Source organism: Odontesthes bonariensis, chromosome 11 (genome assembly GCF_027942865.1).
Source record: "Odontesthes bonariensis isolate fOdoBon6 chromosome 11, fOdoBon6.hap1, whole genome shotgun sequence".
Taxonomy (NCBI): domain Eukaryota; kingdom Metazoa; phylum Chordata; class Actinopteri; order Atheriniformes; family Atherinopsidae; genus Odontesthes; species Odontesthes bonariensis.
In genome coordinates this window covers 11,303,029-11,321,148 of record NC_134516.1, presented here as the reverse complement: position 1 = coordinate 11,321,148, position 18,120 = coordinate 11,303,029, and the positions used below count along the sequence as shown (strand labels likewise).

General features: G+C 42.0%; 1 protein-coding gene across 5 annotated transcripts in view; it reads left to right on the top strand.

The window, feature by feature from the left end:
• The window catches only part of LOC142391622 (receptor tyrosine-protein kinase erbB-4-like), a 319,136-nt gene that overhangs the window by 82,125 nt on the left and 218,891 nt on the right, over window positions 1-18,120 (top strand). Inside the window, exon 1 of one of the 5 annotated variants that reach the window (XM_075477532.1) lies at window positions 4,628-4,702. The exons of the other annotated variants lie outside the window; for them this stretch is intronic. The gene's annotated coding sequence lies outside the window, so the exon portion shown is untranslated. Of the gene's footprint in view, window positions 1-4,627; window positions 4,703-18,120 lie in introns of those variants that run through there. 5 annotated transcript variants of the gene reach the window in all.

The following is an 18,120-nucleotide window of genomic DNA, read 5'->3' as shown; positions in this document are numbered from 1 at the left end:
GACATTTTTATAAACTGCAGCGAGACTGTGTGGGTTTGTCACAGTCTTTTTTTTCTTTCATTTTTCCTGAAATCATAAAAGCTTTTTTTCGGCTTCTCATCTGACAGGAGTAACCCTCCTCGTCACGTTAGGAGAGTCTCCCAGGTGCTCTTAGCAAACCCCATTTGCGCTATCTGGTGTCTTTTCTGTAAGACGTGGATTCTTTTTCTCAACTCCTTCATAGTGAGCTAGCTCAATGGAATTCCATCACTGAAAAGTGGCCCTATGGTGACTAAGGCACTTTACTCACGCAACCCGATTTTATCAACTGACATCAAATCATGTTATTTTCACGGGTAATATCCGCACAACATAGGTACTGAATTGTCATCGGTACCTGTATGCTGCAACACTCTAAACTGACAGACATTCAAATCTCTTTACTTTGCTTTAATGTTACATTTGGTCACTTGGTTACCTCTCTGGTTAATGTTCTTCTTGCCTGGGCCATGAGTTTTGGTCGGTCCTCTGGCTGGTTTGTCATATTCTTTCCTTCTTCTAACTTTATGCAAACTTTGTGCCTTTTGGCCTTCGGCGTGTGTCCTTTTCCCTGGTGGTGTATTCACAACAGCTATATATACCAATCAATAAATTCAAGGTTGCAACACCACAAAAACTAAATAAAATGATAAATAAATGAACAAGTAACAGCACGTGGCTGTAGCCTTTTAGGTCAGGCAACAGGTCCGATTGTAATCATAAAGCTGAAGGTCCTTGCATTAAACATAATTGTTGGATTATTGCAACATTTTTCTTTGTCACAAGAGTGTTTCGTGATGCTTTGGAGGACATACACAGCCAGTGTTAACCTGTTGATAGAAATCAGAAGTGTCTCTTAAGTTTTATAGCAGAGGGGAGGATAAACTGGGTATTTAGGATTTAATTTGGAGGACACATTGACACAAGAGCACAAATTTCCTCTCACCCTGAGATTGGAAGCACCCTTCAGACTAAAGTACCAAATCGTGCTGCAAGACTTCCATTATTTAGAAGGAGGGAACTATCTGTAAACATTTATTTACCTATGCTTTTTGCTTCTTTTTTTTGTCATGTGCACATGCACACGCCAACGATAGCTTCAAATATGTTCAGTGAAGCTTCTGCAGAGGTGCCACCATCCACGTGGAACCTCATCTTAAGCTTCGTTTTCAGTGTTTGCACAAAAATGACCTTTGTTCTAATTACTTTTTTTGATGACAAAAGGAGCAAGATGTTCGGGGAAAGAGGCAAGCATCTCCTTCCCAAAGCTGTAAACACACATACACGCATAGACTTTCTTTATGCTGATCACAGCTTTCACAATTAGACAAACTGTGATAACGCCGTTTATGCAGCGGGGAGATCCATAGCAATTATGCTTGGAGGGCATTTCTCTGCTGTGTGGCTATGGATGCTGCTTACCCTTCACACAGACGTCTAACTGTACGCATACTGTTGGGAAATACACAGCTCCCCGTGGGGGGGTTTTTGTAGGGCAAGGGTGTGCCCTCGATTCTCCGGTGGGGATGCATTCATTGATGAGAAGTGAGAATGAGACAGGGGAGTTCACTGTGGGAAAAACAGAAAAAAAAAAAAGCTAAATAAAACTTGTAAACCTGCTAAAACGGCAACATTTCAGCTGAACATCTGCTGTCAAACTGCTACACTGCAGGAACCAAAATTCGTTTTTTCCAAATGCGAGTTACAGCCAAGTGAGTTACGGACGAAGGAGCGATAGCTGCTCTATGGTATTCCTCGGCCCCTGAGGCTGAGGTACACATATTATCTGCTTATTCACAGCAGAGCCACTTCATAATTTGTGGAAAAAACAAAACTCTGGCGGTTCTGGGGACAGTCATTTTTATTTTATGCCACCGCCCTCGCCTGCTTGTTCAGCCCAACCGAGGCAAACTTTCAGCAGCATGACACTTAGTAAGGGGAGTCTCACATCTTTCCCATCTTGCGAGTATGAGCATGCACCACGTGGAAAACCACATTTTCTGCACTTAGTTACTCTGCTGCACACGCATGAAGTTGTTCGTGTTTATCCATCAGGGCACTAGTTAGAGCTTCCAGTGCTTTTGCGCACTAATCCTCCTTCCCCTGAGGGAAGGCTGATGAAGATCGACACATCCGGCCTCCCCCTTTGCTGCCCCCTCACCCATCACTCTCCCTTTCATCCACTGACTTGGTGCATAGTCACGTCTGGTGCGGCGTGGATCTCGAAAGAGAGGAAGGAGATGAAATGGACTCTTGTGGATCACAGGATACGTTTTTTTTTTACTGCTGCCTCCTTATGTCAGCAGCTGTTGTCTTTGGATGGACAGATTAGACATTTGCAGGTGATTTGAGTTTGATTCCATCCCTGGGTTCTCTCCACTCAGTCAAGCTTTGCTTTTCCTTTTTTTTTTTCTTTTAAATGTTCTTTTCTGAGGTCCTGACGGCAGATCCACATCTGAAGATTTCTAGCGGTCTGGTTTTGCTACCACATGTTCGCGCCGTCCGCTCTCCTGCGTAGCTTGGCAGCTGCTCAGTCACCCTTTCCCCGCTGCGGCCCTCCGTAGTACTCAGCCCGGCTGTCTCAAATTGATGCTCCCCTCACAGATGTGGTTATTCGAGCCGCCGCAGTTATTTTGTTTGCGAAACTGAGTTAATTAGAGCAACAGCAGTAGCGCGCGTGCATGCTTTTGTATCGATAGCGGTTCCATCTGTAGGCTGCCTAATAAATGCCAAGAGATTGTATCTTCGTCTTCGTTTCCAGCTGCTTCTGTTAGAATAACACCAGGGCCGGGCCTCTTTATGTCGTGATGCAGTCAATAGTAGCCTCTTTCATCTCTCCTCACTCTTTTTTCTGTGAGGAAAAAAAAAAACCCTCCACATCTCCCTCTCTCTTATTCTCCCTTTCGCTCTCTCTTTCATTGTCGTCCAGCACATAGATGCTACAGATATGAGTCCCTATCCAGCAGCAATCCGCCTGATCTCGTGGCTGGTACATCAGAAGCAATGACTCTCTTTTCTGATTCCAGCAGCAATAAAACACAATATTCTTTTTTTAACACGCCAACAGATATGCTGCGGCCCTTTCTCCCCTCCTAAGACGTTTGACAGATAAAACCAATCTTTATTCTCATCAAAGTGGAAACTAAAAAAAGAATGAGTTTTTCTCCTGCTTCTCCTCCTCAGCGGCTGCAGAGCACACAGTGCCATCTAATGAGAGTTCTGTATATTTTCTGAAATGAATGTGCCTGCCTCAGCTCTGCCAAGCTGACCTGTCTAATTCGCTGAAAAAGATACACCTAACCAAGCATTCAGCTCACATTACCACCTAATTTGGGAGTTGCGCACGCCCTGAATCATTCCACTTGGGCAGACAATGAAAGAGACCCTCTGACCAGTGTTTTCTCTACTTTTTACAAGTGGGATCAGGTTGACGTGTCTAATACCCAGTGTTTCTTTAAGTCTTGCAAGGCCCTCTCTCAGATGTATTTTAGCCAGAGGAAGAAGGCCCACTAGCCTCAGCTAATGAAGCATCAGTCTCGATCCAGAAAACTATGCTCCAGGAAATCCTGCTTTCTGTACGACTGTCTAATTGGTCAGAGACCTGCATGGTCAAAAGCCTCGCCGTGGGTTTAATTCCGGAGTAAGGCATAGAATCCAGATCTCCTCCCTTCTCCTTGTCTCCTGCACAAGGATGGTGGAAATCCATCCTCTGGTGGGACATAAGACCAAAGTACCTGCCATGCCTCTGTTAGCTGCCTTTTTCTCTGCCCTGGCTGATGAAATTGAGGTTTGAATTTACTAATGAGAAATCAATGAGAGCACAGCAAGAACCCCCGAGGCTCCCGTCCCTTGTCACTCTTTAATTCCCTGCACACATGCCCTCTCTGTTCCTGTCTGCCTCTGACTTTCTTCGGCTTTTTTTTTCTCGCTTCAGTCCTCACTGTGTGCCGACTTCTTGACGCATTTCGCAGCATTCACTTTATTGCGATACACATCATATGTCTGCCTTTGAAATAAAGATCAGAGTGGCTTATTTACTTTACTGGCCTATTTTTGCTGCAGAAATCCAAAGCTTTGAGGGTGTGTGCGCGCGCTGGAAATGATGTCTGAGCCGTGTGTAAATGTTCCAAATGTCTGAGCGTGGCTGTGATGGCGATCCAGCTATCTGCACCACGCACTGTATCTCTAAACTCGCAGATCGTTCTTTTATTTTTTTTTATTTAAGAAAATTGCTTTTTACTGAAACAAGTCACTGTCACTGTCAAATGTTTCTTTTTAAATGGCCTCATTTAACACAGAACGCCTGCGTGTTCCGTGCTGTGTCACAACCCCTCCAGCCTGATTCAGGTTTTGGTTCCACTTGAGTCATCAGAATGGACAAAAACATTCCAGAAAGTTTCATGTTGATGGGTTAAAGCTGATCTCTGCAACAGTTGTTGAGAAAAGCCACAGAATGCCTTCAGGTTGGCAAGCAAATTTGATACATACCACGTATTTACACCCCACGCTGCAATACCCTCTGCAAGCTTTGGCCTTGAGGGGTATTAATTATGAATACGACAACACCGACGTTTTGATCACTCTCTCTTTCTTCTCTTTTCTCCTCTAGGTAAGCCAAGAATCCCTCTTCCCTTTCTTACAAATGTGACTGCAGAAGGGCCCCCCTGCAGTATTTCTGAGTAATGTATGGCTTATTAATTGTGCTTCTCGTGGGAAAGTCCTGTTGAATGTGCTGAATTCCTTCATTTAAAAAAAAACAAAAAAACAACAACACTATGGGTTAGTCATACTCTTTATAGTTTATTCAAATCAAAATCCAATCCTTAACAGTGTGAAAGCGGGGGGAATAAAAGAGGGAAAAAAGTTGTTTTCTGAATTTGTGAACAACGCGCTGTCCTCGTTTGCAAAGTTGAACATTATGCACCGAGTTTGCCGCATTAGCATTTATATACTGTTTTGTATTCCTACAAATATCAGAGCTGTGAGTGTTTTTCTTTTTGTACATTTCACAAATCAGCTGAAACAAGCCTTTAAGGGTTCGAGAGTAAATACCATCAACACCATACATCCACGAATGCAGTGTTTGGATACCTGAACTTTTGTACATGTTCTCGTCGTCACTTCAGAGGGAATTATTTATTTCATATAAAAGATTTGATATGATATATATATAAAATAGATTATTTTATACAACTTATAGCCATTGTTGATAAACCTTTTGTAGAAGATTCTGTCTTGCGAATTGAAATTTGGAATCTGAGTGAGAGCAAAAAAAAAAAAATCTGCATTGATCAAACACGTGCACGGCAGTTGTTCACATAGTAAGTGATCGGCTGCTGATGATTCCCACTTGTCCCAAACTACCGTGTTCGAGCCCAAAACGAAACGTATTCATAGAATCAGAGGAGAGATCTAGTTGTGTCAAAGCACACAAAAATATCTGCAACACGAGGAAGACAGAGCGCATGAGAACGCCCACCTTTGAACACGTGCACTGAAAGCGTCATCATTGCAGACACACCTCTGGTTTGATTTCAGCTTGGTGTTATTTTGTCCAAGGTAACTGAAAGTATGGGCCCAGGGAAACTATGGCATCCGACACGAATGACATGCTCCAGAATAGTTTCATGCATTTTGTGTCTCCGCAACACAAGTCCCCAACAGAGACAGAGGCATTCAAACGGGATCTGTTTTGGGGAGATGTATCCACTTGGAAACCAAGCTGTGCTCTCACCAAGACCATCGGCACGCTCTCTGAAGACGTGTTCATTGTGGAGCATGGGGTTTGCAAAACCTTCTAGATAACACAAGATCAGCTGTGACTTTTGAAACTTTTTGAAAACCTGCCTTGTCGGTTGTACGATTTGACACCAATTAAGGAACTCGTCTGTTTCGAAAGGCACGTCCACCGCACACACTTGCGAACCTACGATATTTTTGACCGAATGTTATCACATGACCGAAATAGGAAGCCACAAATCACGTGACTTTCAAACTGAAAATGTCGTAGTCGTCCAAAGTGACTAAGTGCGCTATTCCCATTGGCTGTTTAAATAATCCTGCGCGATGACATCGGAACAGAGACCGCACACACATACGATTGTATTCGGCACAAGGAAAATCCGTACGGAAATATCAAACATGTTTGATTTGATCCGATGAAACGACAAAATCGTTTGTCGGCTGCTACCGCACACCTTTACGACAACAAAGTATATGCTATATTCTACATGTTTTTTTTATGAATTTTTATGTTGTAGAGTTGTGAAATTATTTTATCAATGGAGAAATTGAGCAGCCTTGCTTTGTTGTCTACAGTAGTAGATCAACCCTCATCTTACTTTGAAGCTCCCAGCTCCCAGAAGTGATGTCGACGCAGCTTTAGCAGCAGAAAAGCTATCAGGCTCGTGTTGATAATAATAAACTCCTGGACTATTTTCAAACTTTCAAATGCATCGTTTTGTGAGTACAGACCATATTTGTACTACTGTAGAAGTTTGGTGTCATGGCATGTGATTTTAGTGTGGTAATTGGGCCATCGGGCCGACAAAATCGTACACGAATCGTAAAGGTGTGCGCCGGCCTTAACCAAACATAAATACAAACTGAGGAATTATTCATTTGAGGAAATGAAGAATGCAGGGATATCGAGATTGGTTGCTGTGACACCAGCAAAGCTGTCTGGACACAGATGACACCTAACGACGCTTGAAAAATGGTATTACCATTTGGGAGAACATACAGTATGTAACCTTAGAGCTCACACTAGCACACACAGTAAGTCGGGTCACACAGCCACACAGCAAACTGATGATGATTTTGATTTTTAGTTTGATCCTTAAATGCTTACATTTCCCTCATATAGTCGGCCAGGGACACTTGATACTGATCTACTGATACTGACTAAGCCTCAGTTTAGTCGCAAATCGTGTTTTGAACTGAATCAATTTGTTAAAACACTGCGACGCACAAAGGAATGCTGAAATAATGTAACAACAGCCAGCAAGCACAGACAGTCGAAACCATGTAATAATGCCTCCATCCCCGTAAACGCTATAAACTTTGGGCTTAAATTGTCACTCCATTCGTCAGTTGTAAGAGGCTAACGATAAGATTTCACCAATGTTTACCAAAGTAAGTTCATTTCTTTCTAATGGGGGGGGCTTGGTGTGACATACCGATTCTGCATTCAGTCAGTGGAAAATCTAAATGTCAAACTTTTGACCTGGGAAAAAATGAAACAAAAAAAGCAAAATGAAGTTGGATTTACTCGTGAAATTTTTGTAAATATTAAACAAGGTACCTGTAGAGCATCAAATCACCAATATCAAATATATTTCTTTTGAGTGAACGATATAACTTCTGATGTGAATTTGGTGCTAATAGCAAAGCAAAAGAGTTTTCGCCTCCCACTTCTGAGGTGCAGTGAATGCAGCGTGGACTTAACTTGAAGTTGGATGGAGGTAAAGATGAGGAGAAGATGATCCTTTGAAGCACAGTTTTTTTTTTTTCTCTCAAAATATATCTTTGTTAAAATGAAATTTTGCAGGTTTCAATGTTTCATCAGTACAAAAAGCAACTTAATAATTCCACATGTGATGACACAACTGTTGGGCAGCTGAAATATTATATCAAGCAAGAACTGGAAAATATTTCACTTTTAAAAACTGCAGCGCTTGGTCTCCACTGTTTCCAACCACTCTCACGAGCTGATGCAACGCAGAGGTAAACATACCAATGCGGCTACTTGTTGATCTATGTTGCTGGCAGTAAATTCCACTTGAGTTTAAAAAATAAAAAATAAAATAAAAAAGCATTTCGGCATTTGGGTTTCAAGACTTGATGCTCTGTCTGAACAATTTACAGCTTAGATGCAGTTATTTGCAAACTGTTCCATTTTGTGTGACGCGCATTTCGTTTTTTTTCGGAAGCGCGGGATGTGGATTCTCCACAGAAAAATCTGTCACACTTCTGACAGATTAGTGACAGACCTGCTAATTGTCCCGAAAGAACTTGTTTCCTCTCATAAACATTTGCCAGACAGCAATCATTTTCACACGGTGGCACGCCAATCGAAAAACGTGCACTTTCCATGACAATTGCGAGCGCCTTTTTGTGCGGCACAGATAAGAGAGATGAAATGAAGTGGAACCCCTCCCCATTCCTCCCCATGTTTCCATCAGCAGTTAATTAATACCTGACAAACATTTGAACCCCTCTGCTGAATTTAATTTTTGCCCAATTAGCCAGCCGTTTGACTCGATAGATATTTGCATTTCCACAAACCCACGTGTGCTTTTTCCTACCCCTCCCTTCTTTGGGCATAAATTCACACATATGCACGCAACTGCTCTGTGATTTGGAGGTGATTAGCTACGAGGCGTTAAGCAGCACTCTTGGCCGGCACCTCCTGATGTCGCTGTCAAAGTGGGTTCAGCGTGGCCCGGGGTTCCACCGAAGCTGCCATCGATACACAGTTAAACTCATTGACTCCTCATCGATCTGTTTTGGTGTGGGGCTCAGTGCGCTCGGCCTGTTCTCTGCAACAGCAAAGATGACACCAGCGAGCAACTAGTCGGTGACATATTACTCTTGAAAGGTGGATGTTCACCGCTCCATTTGTGGACTTAATGAGGCTCTAAGTTGCTGTCAAAGTCAAATTTTCAGTTGGGTTCTCTCCTCTCAGTATCAACTTGTAAATTTGTTGCGGGATCAACCACTGATGGGGCTTAAGGAGAATAAGAATGAAACTTTTACCGTATTTTTTGTAACTGTTTCCGTTAAAGTTATATGGTCATTTTTTAAAATTTCAATAGGCGAGTTCAAGCCAAACCAAGCTTAAAAAAAAACAACTTTTGAACACCCGCATGATATGTAGTCGAAACTGAGAGAATAGTTGAGCAGAATATTTAATTCATATGCTGACTTTTACCACCAGTCTTTGAAAAACACTTTGTTGCTCTGAATGGAAATGTTACAGCACAGAGCTTGTGGCAGACAAGTTCTCCTCATGCTTGAGCGACTTTTTCCGTTTCTCTTTGTGTGTCGAGTGTAAGTGAAGCGTTGTGTTTTCTTTTTTGCCCGCGGGCTCTTGGGGTTCTTAAGGCGTCGCCCCCCTCCAGACTGACTGCAAGGGGTGTTTGGATTACAACTGCTGTATTTTAGCACCCAAATTAAAGAGAAAAGCTGAAGCTCTGAAGCTGCGTAAAACCTTAAAAAAAAAAAGCAAAATCTTAGTCAAAATCCATATTTTATTCCCAATAGAAGATAGAAATGTTGAAAGTCGGAGGTTTTACAGTTACATTTTTTATGTAACGTTAAAATCAGCATGCTTAGTTCCGATAGTGTTTTCAGGCTCGCATACAGACAAGTAAATATGTCATGGAGGACGATGACCTAATGACTAATTCCTGAAAACTCCATTGGCACTGACTGTCCCCTTCATCAATCAGAAGTCATTTCACCCACCTGTGTTTCTTCCTCTCTGTGAGAGGAAAGTGTCCAGTAAAGCAGACTGAACTGCAAAGGTCATTGGATTTGCTACTTCAAACCAGAAGTCCAATAGTAACCCCCTTTCTTTTTAAAAGTGTGGCCAGAAATCTTCCACGCAGCTTCCCCTCGGAACTTCAAAACCCAGGGTGAGCTTCAGTGCTTCACAGAGCCCCCCAAAAAAAAATGATTTCAAGTCCATCCTTCAGGTGTAGCTCAGGATGGTGAGAAAGCACTTTTACACCCTGGCTGGAGGATGAACTAGGGGTTTAAATCTTTATGCTTTGTCAGAGGAGACAGTGCCTCCGCGGAACACTTTGTCAAGCGTGACCGCAGGAGTTTTTGATTAACCGGGTAAAACGCGGGTGTTGGTTCACAGAGCCGGGTTAAACAGCATATATGACTAAATTGATTTCTTTTAGACTTCTAAAAAAAAATGAAATGGTGATATATCTGAAATGACATGGATTTGTGAAAAAAATTAAAAATAAATGAGAGCAGATTCCATTCACGAACCCTCCTAAGGAGTAACTGAACTGTGTGGGGATCTAACAAATAAAAACCAAGCGTAAGCTTACTTTTCAACTCGGCGTCTAAGCACATTTCAATAGCTGTTGTGAGATGTTAAGATGGTGATGCATGTAGAGCCTTGTTATCATCGATCTGATCTTTGGCATCAAATTCAGATAACCTTGACGGCAGATGACCTTCATTTTTCTGGCCATCCTCTGACATTTTCCCTGCTGCGATGTGTCTTTTGTCCAAAGTCCTTGAAGATTCAAATGTAGAATTTCAAAGAGCCTCTGACAAACTACAGTATGTATCTGTCCATCCTCCCTCTGTAGAGAAGCTCTGCAGTGTTTCACCTAAAATCTGAACGTTATAGGGGGTGTGTGGTAAATACGGACTTCTCAGTTCCTCAAAAGAAGTCCTGATTGGTTGTGGTGGTTTCAGTTTGCCGTCCTTCCCCCTTTTTTCACTCATGATGTTGATGTTTTCCTTTACAAAGCTATGGGATGAAGTTATTCTCACGATGGTCCACGATGTAGCAACTCTCAGAATGGCACCCTTCTCTGGTACTTGAATTACCTTAATTTGCATGAATCCCTATAAGAAAAAATATATATATTTAAATAGGTGTTTGATTTAGCAAGAGCGCAGTTGGCAAAAAAAAAAGAAAAAAAACATCTCAAACATAACTGTATTAAATGAAGAAACTCTACGCCAACAGTTTTTTTGAGCAGCTGTTTGCCGATTCTCTTTGAGCCCGCGCTGACCCCTCATAGAGTTTGGAAAATTAGACACATAAGTGCTGTTTTCACAGTTCCCAGCTACCATGTAAAATATAAAAGACGTCCCCTGTGACGCTGCAACTTCAAGCCGTGTACTCGAATCAAACGCGTCAAGATGCAAACAGGCATGTTTCTGCCACTCGACAGAAATCAGGAGAGGCAGGGTTTTTTTGTTTTTTTTCCTCCCCCGAGTTCGGAAGTGTGCTTCCTGTCTTTGACAGTTTTTCAGCATGGTTTACATTAATTCAAAGTCAGAGTGTGGAAGGGCTGGAATTAAAACTCCAAATCACCCCCTCCAAGGACAATAAAGGTTCTGACGTATGAGGGGTAAAGATGTTGGAAAGTGAAGCAGGGAGATGGAGGAAGAGAGAAAAGTAATACCGAGGTGGAAATCTTTTACGGTGCTCATTCTCTCCTTACGAAAGACTTCCGTGGCAGAGAGAGACAGAGGACATGTGTGGAATGGCTGATGAGCCCCCAACTGCTATCCTACAGACAGTTCCTCCATATAGCCCGGAAAGGTTGTAAAAACCATCAGCTCAGAACTGACGGCGGTGAACTTTTGGCCCTGCTTGCACCAATGGGCTGAAGTGTCTCCACAGAGAGATGAGCTGGATCCCTTAAATCAAATCTCCACGGGTAGAAACCTGTTGAGTTTCCCGGCGGTCACCGAGATCCCTTGAATTAGAGCAATTTAGGAGGAGGCGGGGTCGGCCCGTTCCCTCCACTGACATCCCGAATCTGTGCGGATGAATGCCTCCCCGTCAGATGACAGCGCCCTGGGTGAATGTAATGAAACAGTGTTTTTCTCTGCCATTAATCAACATGCCAAATTAACAGTGTGATGCGCTCCATTTTAAGCATGATCGCTTTTAATCCCGTAAACCTAACAAAAGGACTTTTGCTCTCAAAAACGAATTGACTTAAACCTAGCCCCAGTTGGTGTTGCCTAAACCTAATGAAGTTGTTATGTTGTCTAAACCTATTAATTAACTTGGAAAAACAATGTAATATCCCTTTCCGCTCCCATAGAAGTTGTCATTTGTTCTCGAGTTAACGTTTTATGTTAGGTTGCTGGCATAAATGAATACTATTTGCACAACGTCTTTTTAAAATACCAGCCTGAAATTGAAAAAAAAAAAGAGTTTCGTGACTTTCGAGACCAATTGGGGGACTTAATTTGTTTCTTATTTATTTTGTCACCTTGTTTCATTCCATGTTTTGGACTTTTGCCCGCTGTTTGGTTAGGCTTAGACAAAAAAGAAATACTTGAAAGTAGAGTAGCCGATAAGATGAGCACTGATATCGCCTGCAGTTTTTAACACAGCCACTAGGTGACACTTATTTGAAAAATGTAACCAATCTTGCACAAATGACCTGTGAAGTTCTTTTTGTTGGAAGGAATTAAGTCTTTGATATTTAAATGAGATAGTTTAGATTGTTAGGTTGAAAAAGATTGTTTTTTTTTTTTAAACGATGGTCACGGTGAAAAGAAAAGCCTGTTCTGGGTCTTAAAAAGACAACAATGTTCACGCTGTCATTGGAAATGTTTGTCACTAACCCACCCGCTGCCACTCCTACAAGAAAATTACATCTTGCATCTTCTTCTTTTCATTGAAAGCTTTGAGTATGACCACTATTAGCTGAAAAAAGAGAAACAATTACAGATGTCCAATATGAGTTGACACTTAGATGTAATCTTTGACAGCCAGTTTTTGTGTTTCCGAGGCGGCTAATTATTCAAGCTGGTAATTTAATCTTGACATATTAGCTCTAAGTAAGTCTGTATTTTAAAAGTACTTGAAAGCACTCTTTTTGTGATATTTAAAAAAAAAAAGTCAAAAAAGCAAATAAATGGAATGCGAGCGTGGGAGAGCTCTTAATATTGGTTACCTCTCCTCAGCTCTCATGTCTTCTCCTCTTTTTCTGTCTTTGACATCATTTCCCCAGCGGAGCTCCACCGGGTCCACCCATAAAAGAACAAGCGCGCTTGTCCGTTTCTTTAACAGACTGCCCTGTGACACGCAAACGGCATTACACTTGTCACAGCAGCCTCACTGGATGCAACCCACAGATACCCATGAAAAATATTTCACCCGACCTCTTAAAACACAGAGACACCTGCCTTGCTCCTTTATGGGGAAACCAAGCATATCGACGCTCTCTGGAGTCAAACGCACTTGAGTATATCCGTCTAAAATTGATTAATATGCCTTAAAGAAGTGCCTCTTTTTTTTATGTGCGCTTCTGTTATGCTAGTTAAAAGTCTTGGCTGCCGACCAACAGGGATAAGTGACCGATGAGTGGTTTTCAATGTTTGTGCAGTAAATTCACATCTCCGGTCCAGGGAGACTGGTAAGGAAGGAATATGAGAAGGAGAGGTGTGTGGTGTGCCAGCCATGCTTGTCCCCTCTTTTTCCTAATTCCATCTCTTCCCTTTTTTTCCACAGGCTAACTGCCCCTCGTCTCCTCTGCATTCACGCCCATAATAATCGCTGCCTTTCTCACTCAGCCCCTCTCCCTTGCAAGGTCACTCCTCTCCCTTTGTGTTTCCTCCCAAGTCGCACTCGGAAGGCTCATTCAGATCAGTTATGGGGCTTTTGTAAATATTTAGCTGCGCACCTCATCATTTTCATTGACTATATAATTCACTGAAGGATTAACATGCCGTCAGATGGTGTCCTTGATGCTGAGATACAGAAGGGCTGTGAATTTCCACTCATAATAAATACACCGCCGGCCTGGCATTTTAATTGACAGAATTATATACTCTTCGTAGTTATTTGCAACCCCTGTTGATAGAAGTTGGGCTTCGAGTTTGCATAAAAACCTGAATCAATGTGTCTTTTTTTAAAAAATGTTTTTGATTACATCCATGCAAATTTATAATCGCATTCAAAGTCTTTGAAACACCACCCAGGCGAGTTAGAATAATTCTGAAAATTGATAGTAAAGGAAAAGACGATGTAAGAAAATGGAAGAGCGTTTTTCCGCTCTGAGATGCTCCAGACCTCTTCAACGACAGTCATAACAGACCTAAGTCAGTGTTTACCGAATCCGACAGATAAGATGGAAAATTACAGCTGCACTTTAAGCTTACAACATATTTTGATAACTTAACAGCTGTGGGTTTGGTTGAATGATTGAAACCACACACACAGAAAAGGCAGCTTGAACTCACTGGCAGACATTTACTGTCACTATCGGGGTGGCAGATGTCGATGGGACAGGAAGGTGAAGGCGGGGGGGCAGCCTGTCAATTTCTTAAATGAGCTGGTATACAATGAGTGGGTTTAAAATTAACACTGCAGAGGTGTTGGCGGTGATCCCGAGCTCTTCATCAGTGTGGCTCCTCATAAAATGCACTTTGTATCACTTTAATGTCTGTGTACACATGTAGAACAATAGATGATAAAGTAGGTATGCATTGGGTGAAGCACTGTAACTGTCCACCACTACCAAATGGGAAAATTCATAGTGGATTGCTAATCTGTGATTACAAAAGACTGAGATGGGGATTGCCAACTAGCTGAAACTGAAGCTTGAAGCAGCCACCATCTGGACATCAACCAATGGGTGACATTACATTGATTTTATCCTTCCATTTCATACAGTCGATGTTCAGTGTTACCTGTATATCGTGTTTAAAAACAAGTCTCTAAATTCGCTTTATTCAGGCTTTCAGAGATGAGCAGACTGCTCTGTGTGAGTCATGAGCATTGCAGCAGCAACCTGCAAACACAAGAGGATTCCTGTGCAGTTCCGAGGAGAAAAAGAATGGGAAACTCCCAAAATCCAGATCTGTACAGCTTCAAGCTTCATGGATGGGCTGTGGCTCAGGTAGTAGGATGGGTTGCCCAGTGATGGCATGTATGGAGCACAGTCACAAGGTTTGTAGCTCAGTCCTCAGCTCCTCAGCATATTATAAATAAGGGTTCTTGGAGAAGGCACTGAGCACTGTGTGCATATTAGCAACTTGTCATAATCAAGCCAGTGCAGCCCAAAGCATACCCTGCATTATCATTTGTTTTACGTCAAACTGGACAATAGTTTCAGTAAATGGACATCATGTTCGATTTAATACGATTTCAAACCACTGATTAGACCATGAACATTTTAGGAAAATGGGTCACATATCAAGTGAGAAGCACTTTTCTCATAGACTAAAGTGTGGTGCAGAGGTTTTTTTTTTTTTTTCTTGGCACTCGATGGTTCAGAGTCAACTAGTTGTGATCTAGAACCTTAAGGCTGCTTTGTGGATTCCATGAAAAATCCAGGCAGAACAGACCACTTAGATTTACTGTTTATTCATAAAAGAGGCAAAAAAATTGGGACAACAAAATACAATTCTGTTCGGTATGCTAACGGAATATGGTGAGCAATCAGTTGGTTTATTTCTACTTTGGACAGAGATGCCACTGATTTTCTACCACGCACTGTTTTCAGCCTAAACAAAATGATGTGCATTCACGGTAAACAATTCTTCCACTATTTGGACTTGTGTTGGTTTCCAGTTGCAGTTTGGTCTTTAAAAACATCTACTGAAGGAGTAGATGTTTGTACTCAGATCGTGACGGCCCAAAGAACTGGCTGATAAACCTAGAAAATTGTGTCTGGAGAAGTGTGGGGGATTTTTTTTATAAAATGGAAAATGTGTTACCAACCCTGTGATGATGACTCGTGGTTAACACTTCTGTCCTTTCATCTCTGCTTGCTCGTGCAAGTTAACTTAGCACACACGCTGTTCAGCTGTGTTCATCATCTGCAAGCATGACTAAACAACTTGTAAAATATTACATCCAACCTTAATTACGCTTCGATGCAAGACACGATGTTGCATATTACAAACAGAAAGGATTATTCTTCACCGTGTGTCGGTGCAGGTACTGTATTTTGATGTGCGTACTTTGCCACCGTTCACAGAGGCTCAATAAATGGCGTGGCAAACTGTGTCAAGCGAAGTGCTCTCAGCGAGTACATGAGATTGGGTGATAGATAGATTTCACACTCTGGTGGCTCACATTTCATGTTGGCTTCACACCAGCTTTGGTGTTTTGTCAAGGAGCATAACAGGTGATTATTCCACTTGGCTTACGTGCGGGGAGAGCGGTGGGGGGGGGGGGGGGGGGGATACAGAATATGAAGGAAAGCAAAAGGCAGAGAAAGAGGATAGACGTGCAGTAGCCTAAAGAAGAAAGACTAACGCATTCGATCTCCACTTACAAGACGAGCAAGAACATGTTTTGGAAGCTTCTCCTTAATTTGCCAGTCTCCCTTCGCCTTCCTACAAGCATTATCATCAGTTACCTCTGCTGTTCATCTGTGCAGAGTCTTGGCCTTAAAGCAAGTAAGTGGGAAAAAGGCTTCTTGACCGATGGGCAAGAGGTGTCCGGCATAGCAAGCGACTTACTTTGTGATTGACGGGTGGCACAGGGTGCAGTGAGACGCAGTGTTTGCAGGGGATTCGCTTGATCATCAGTCCAACCTCCCACAAGATGGAGGCATGTCAGAGGGAGCCTGAGTGGCAGAAGTCTCTTTTCACGGGCAGGAGGTGATAAGCAGGCGGCTGCGTTCGTACATACATAAAGATGTATTTAAGCATGATTATGGAAGAGAAAGTTCAACAGTTACGAACACGTGCATAAAGCGCAGGTGTGCGCACACACAGTGATATTTCACAAGGCATCTCACACACTGTTTTCAGGCGGGGACACACACACACACACACACACACACACACACAAGTTGAATGACAGGGTTGGGGAGCTCTGGGCACAGTTGATGTGTTAAAGTTGTTTCTTTCAGCTCAAAATCCCACCATATATGACTGAAATAGACAAGCGCTGAGAAGCTGTTACTCCTCTTGCTCCCTCTGGACTCCCTATGTTTTCTTGCTCTCTCTCTCTCTCTTTCTAGCAGTATTTCATTCTTCATTCTCTATGCTCAGACAGATGAAATGTGCCATCTAAGGTTTAATTTTGTGAAACATCCCTTTTCCACCCAACCCAAGTCAAGCAAATTAACAAGTGTAGCATTAATGGTCCCAAAAAGAATTCATAGGCTATTTGCAGTGTGTGATGAGTTTGTCATGGGATTCTCGTAATAGTACCACAATGGTCCCACAGGGTGATGAAATAGTACATCGCATGTCTCAGATAGATAGCCCTAAGGCTGTTTACACAGCTGTAATGAGTTGATGTTTGACGGTGGGCGGTCACCAGATTAGAGACACGAATGGTCAGGCGATTTGATTGGCCTGCGCTTCCACTACCACTTGAAAACGTTCAACTGCTCTTAACTTCTTACCAAAAGCTGCGCAAGCAAAGCAACAAACCTAGAATTAAACTCTGCAACACAAGACAAGCCATTAAAGTCAGAAGAAAGATGTTTTGTTCTGTTTTTAAGCAGGATAGTGTGATGTACTTACCAGTCGTTGGTGTCTTACCTGCAGTAGACAGCATTCAGAGCGCTCTCAGTTTGGAGAAGCACGGAGAAAGAAGGTATAGCTAAGCAAACAGCTGCTCAGAACTATGACTTCTAACCCATTCACAGCCTATATATTCATAGCAGCTCGAGGGAATACAATATTGTAAATGTTTACATCGTTTAACTTTTGTATTTGATGTTTGTTTTCTTTTGCACTATACGTTTTCAACCTAAGAACATCCATATTGCACAGCCACAAGTAAGCTCGTACAGTAGCTGCTTACGACCAACGCTACACTGACATTCTTGGGTTGAGAGAACATAGCACCAATTTAAATAGCGGAAAAACTACATCGAAAACGTGTATGACTCTTTAATAAAACATATGTCTGGATATGGTGCAGTTATGGGAAAAATAAATTACATCTTTTAATTCTGGTCTTTTATAGGTGTTAAAATGAGCTAAATCCAACTTTAGATGAACAACACTCTAAAGCTCATTTGTGCTCTCAGAACCCTCTCTGATAAAACTGACTTTGATAATGAAGAGTAAGAAATTGAAGTTCATAAAGAAGTCTACTTAAATCCACACTGTAGAAATGAAGTTTTTTTCTTTCATCATTTTATTCAACGGAATATTATCTCTTTGGATTTTCTTCTTGAAATAGTTTTATTCTCCTTTTCCCCTCCAATTAGTGTTATGCTTATTACAAATCACATTATGACTGCAGTAAAATGGCATATTTCAAAATCATCCTTTTTTTATTTCGAAGGTTTAACATCTCCGAAAATAACAAGAAGTCATATGATTAGGTGAAAACGCACATGAATAACAGCACATTCTATACATTTAACATGCAGCATGTGAAACTCTAAGTACGCCCAATAATTTAGA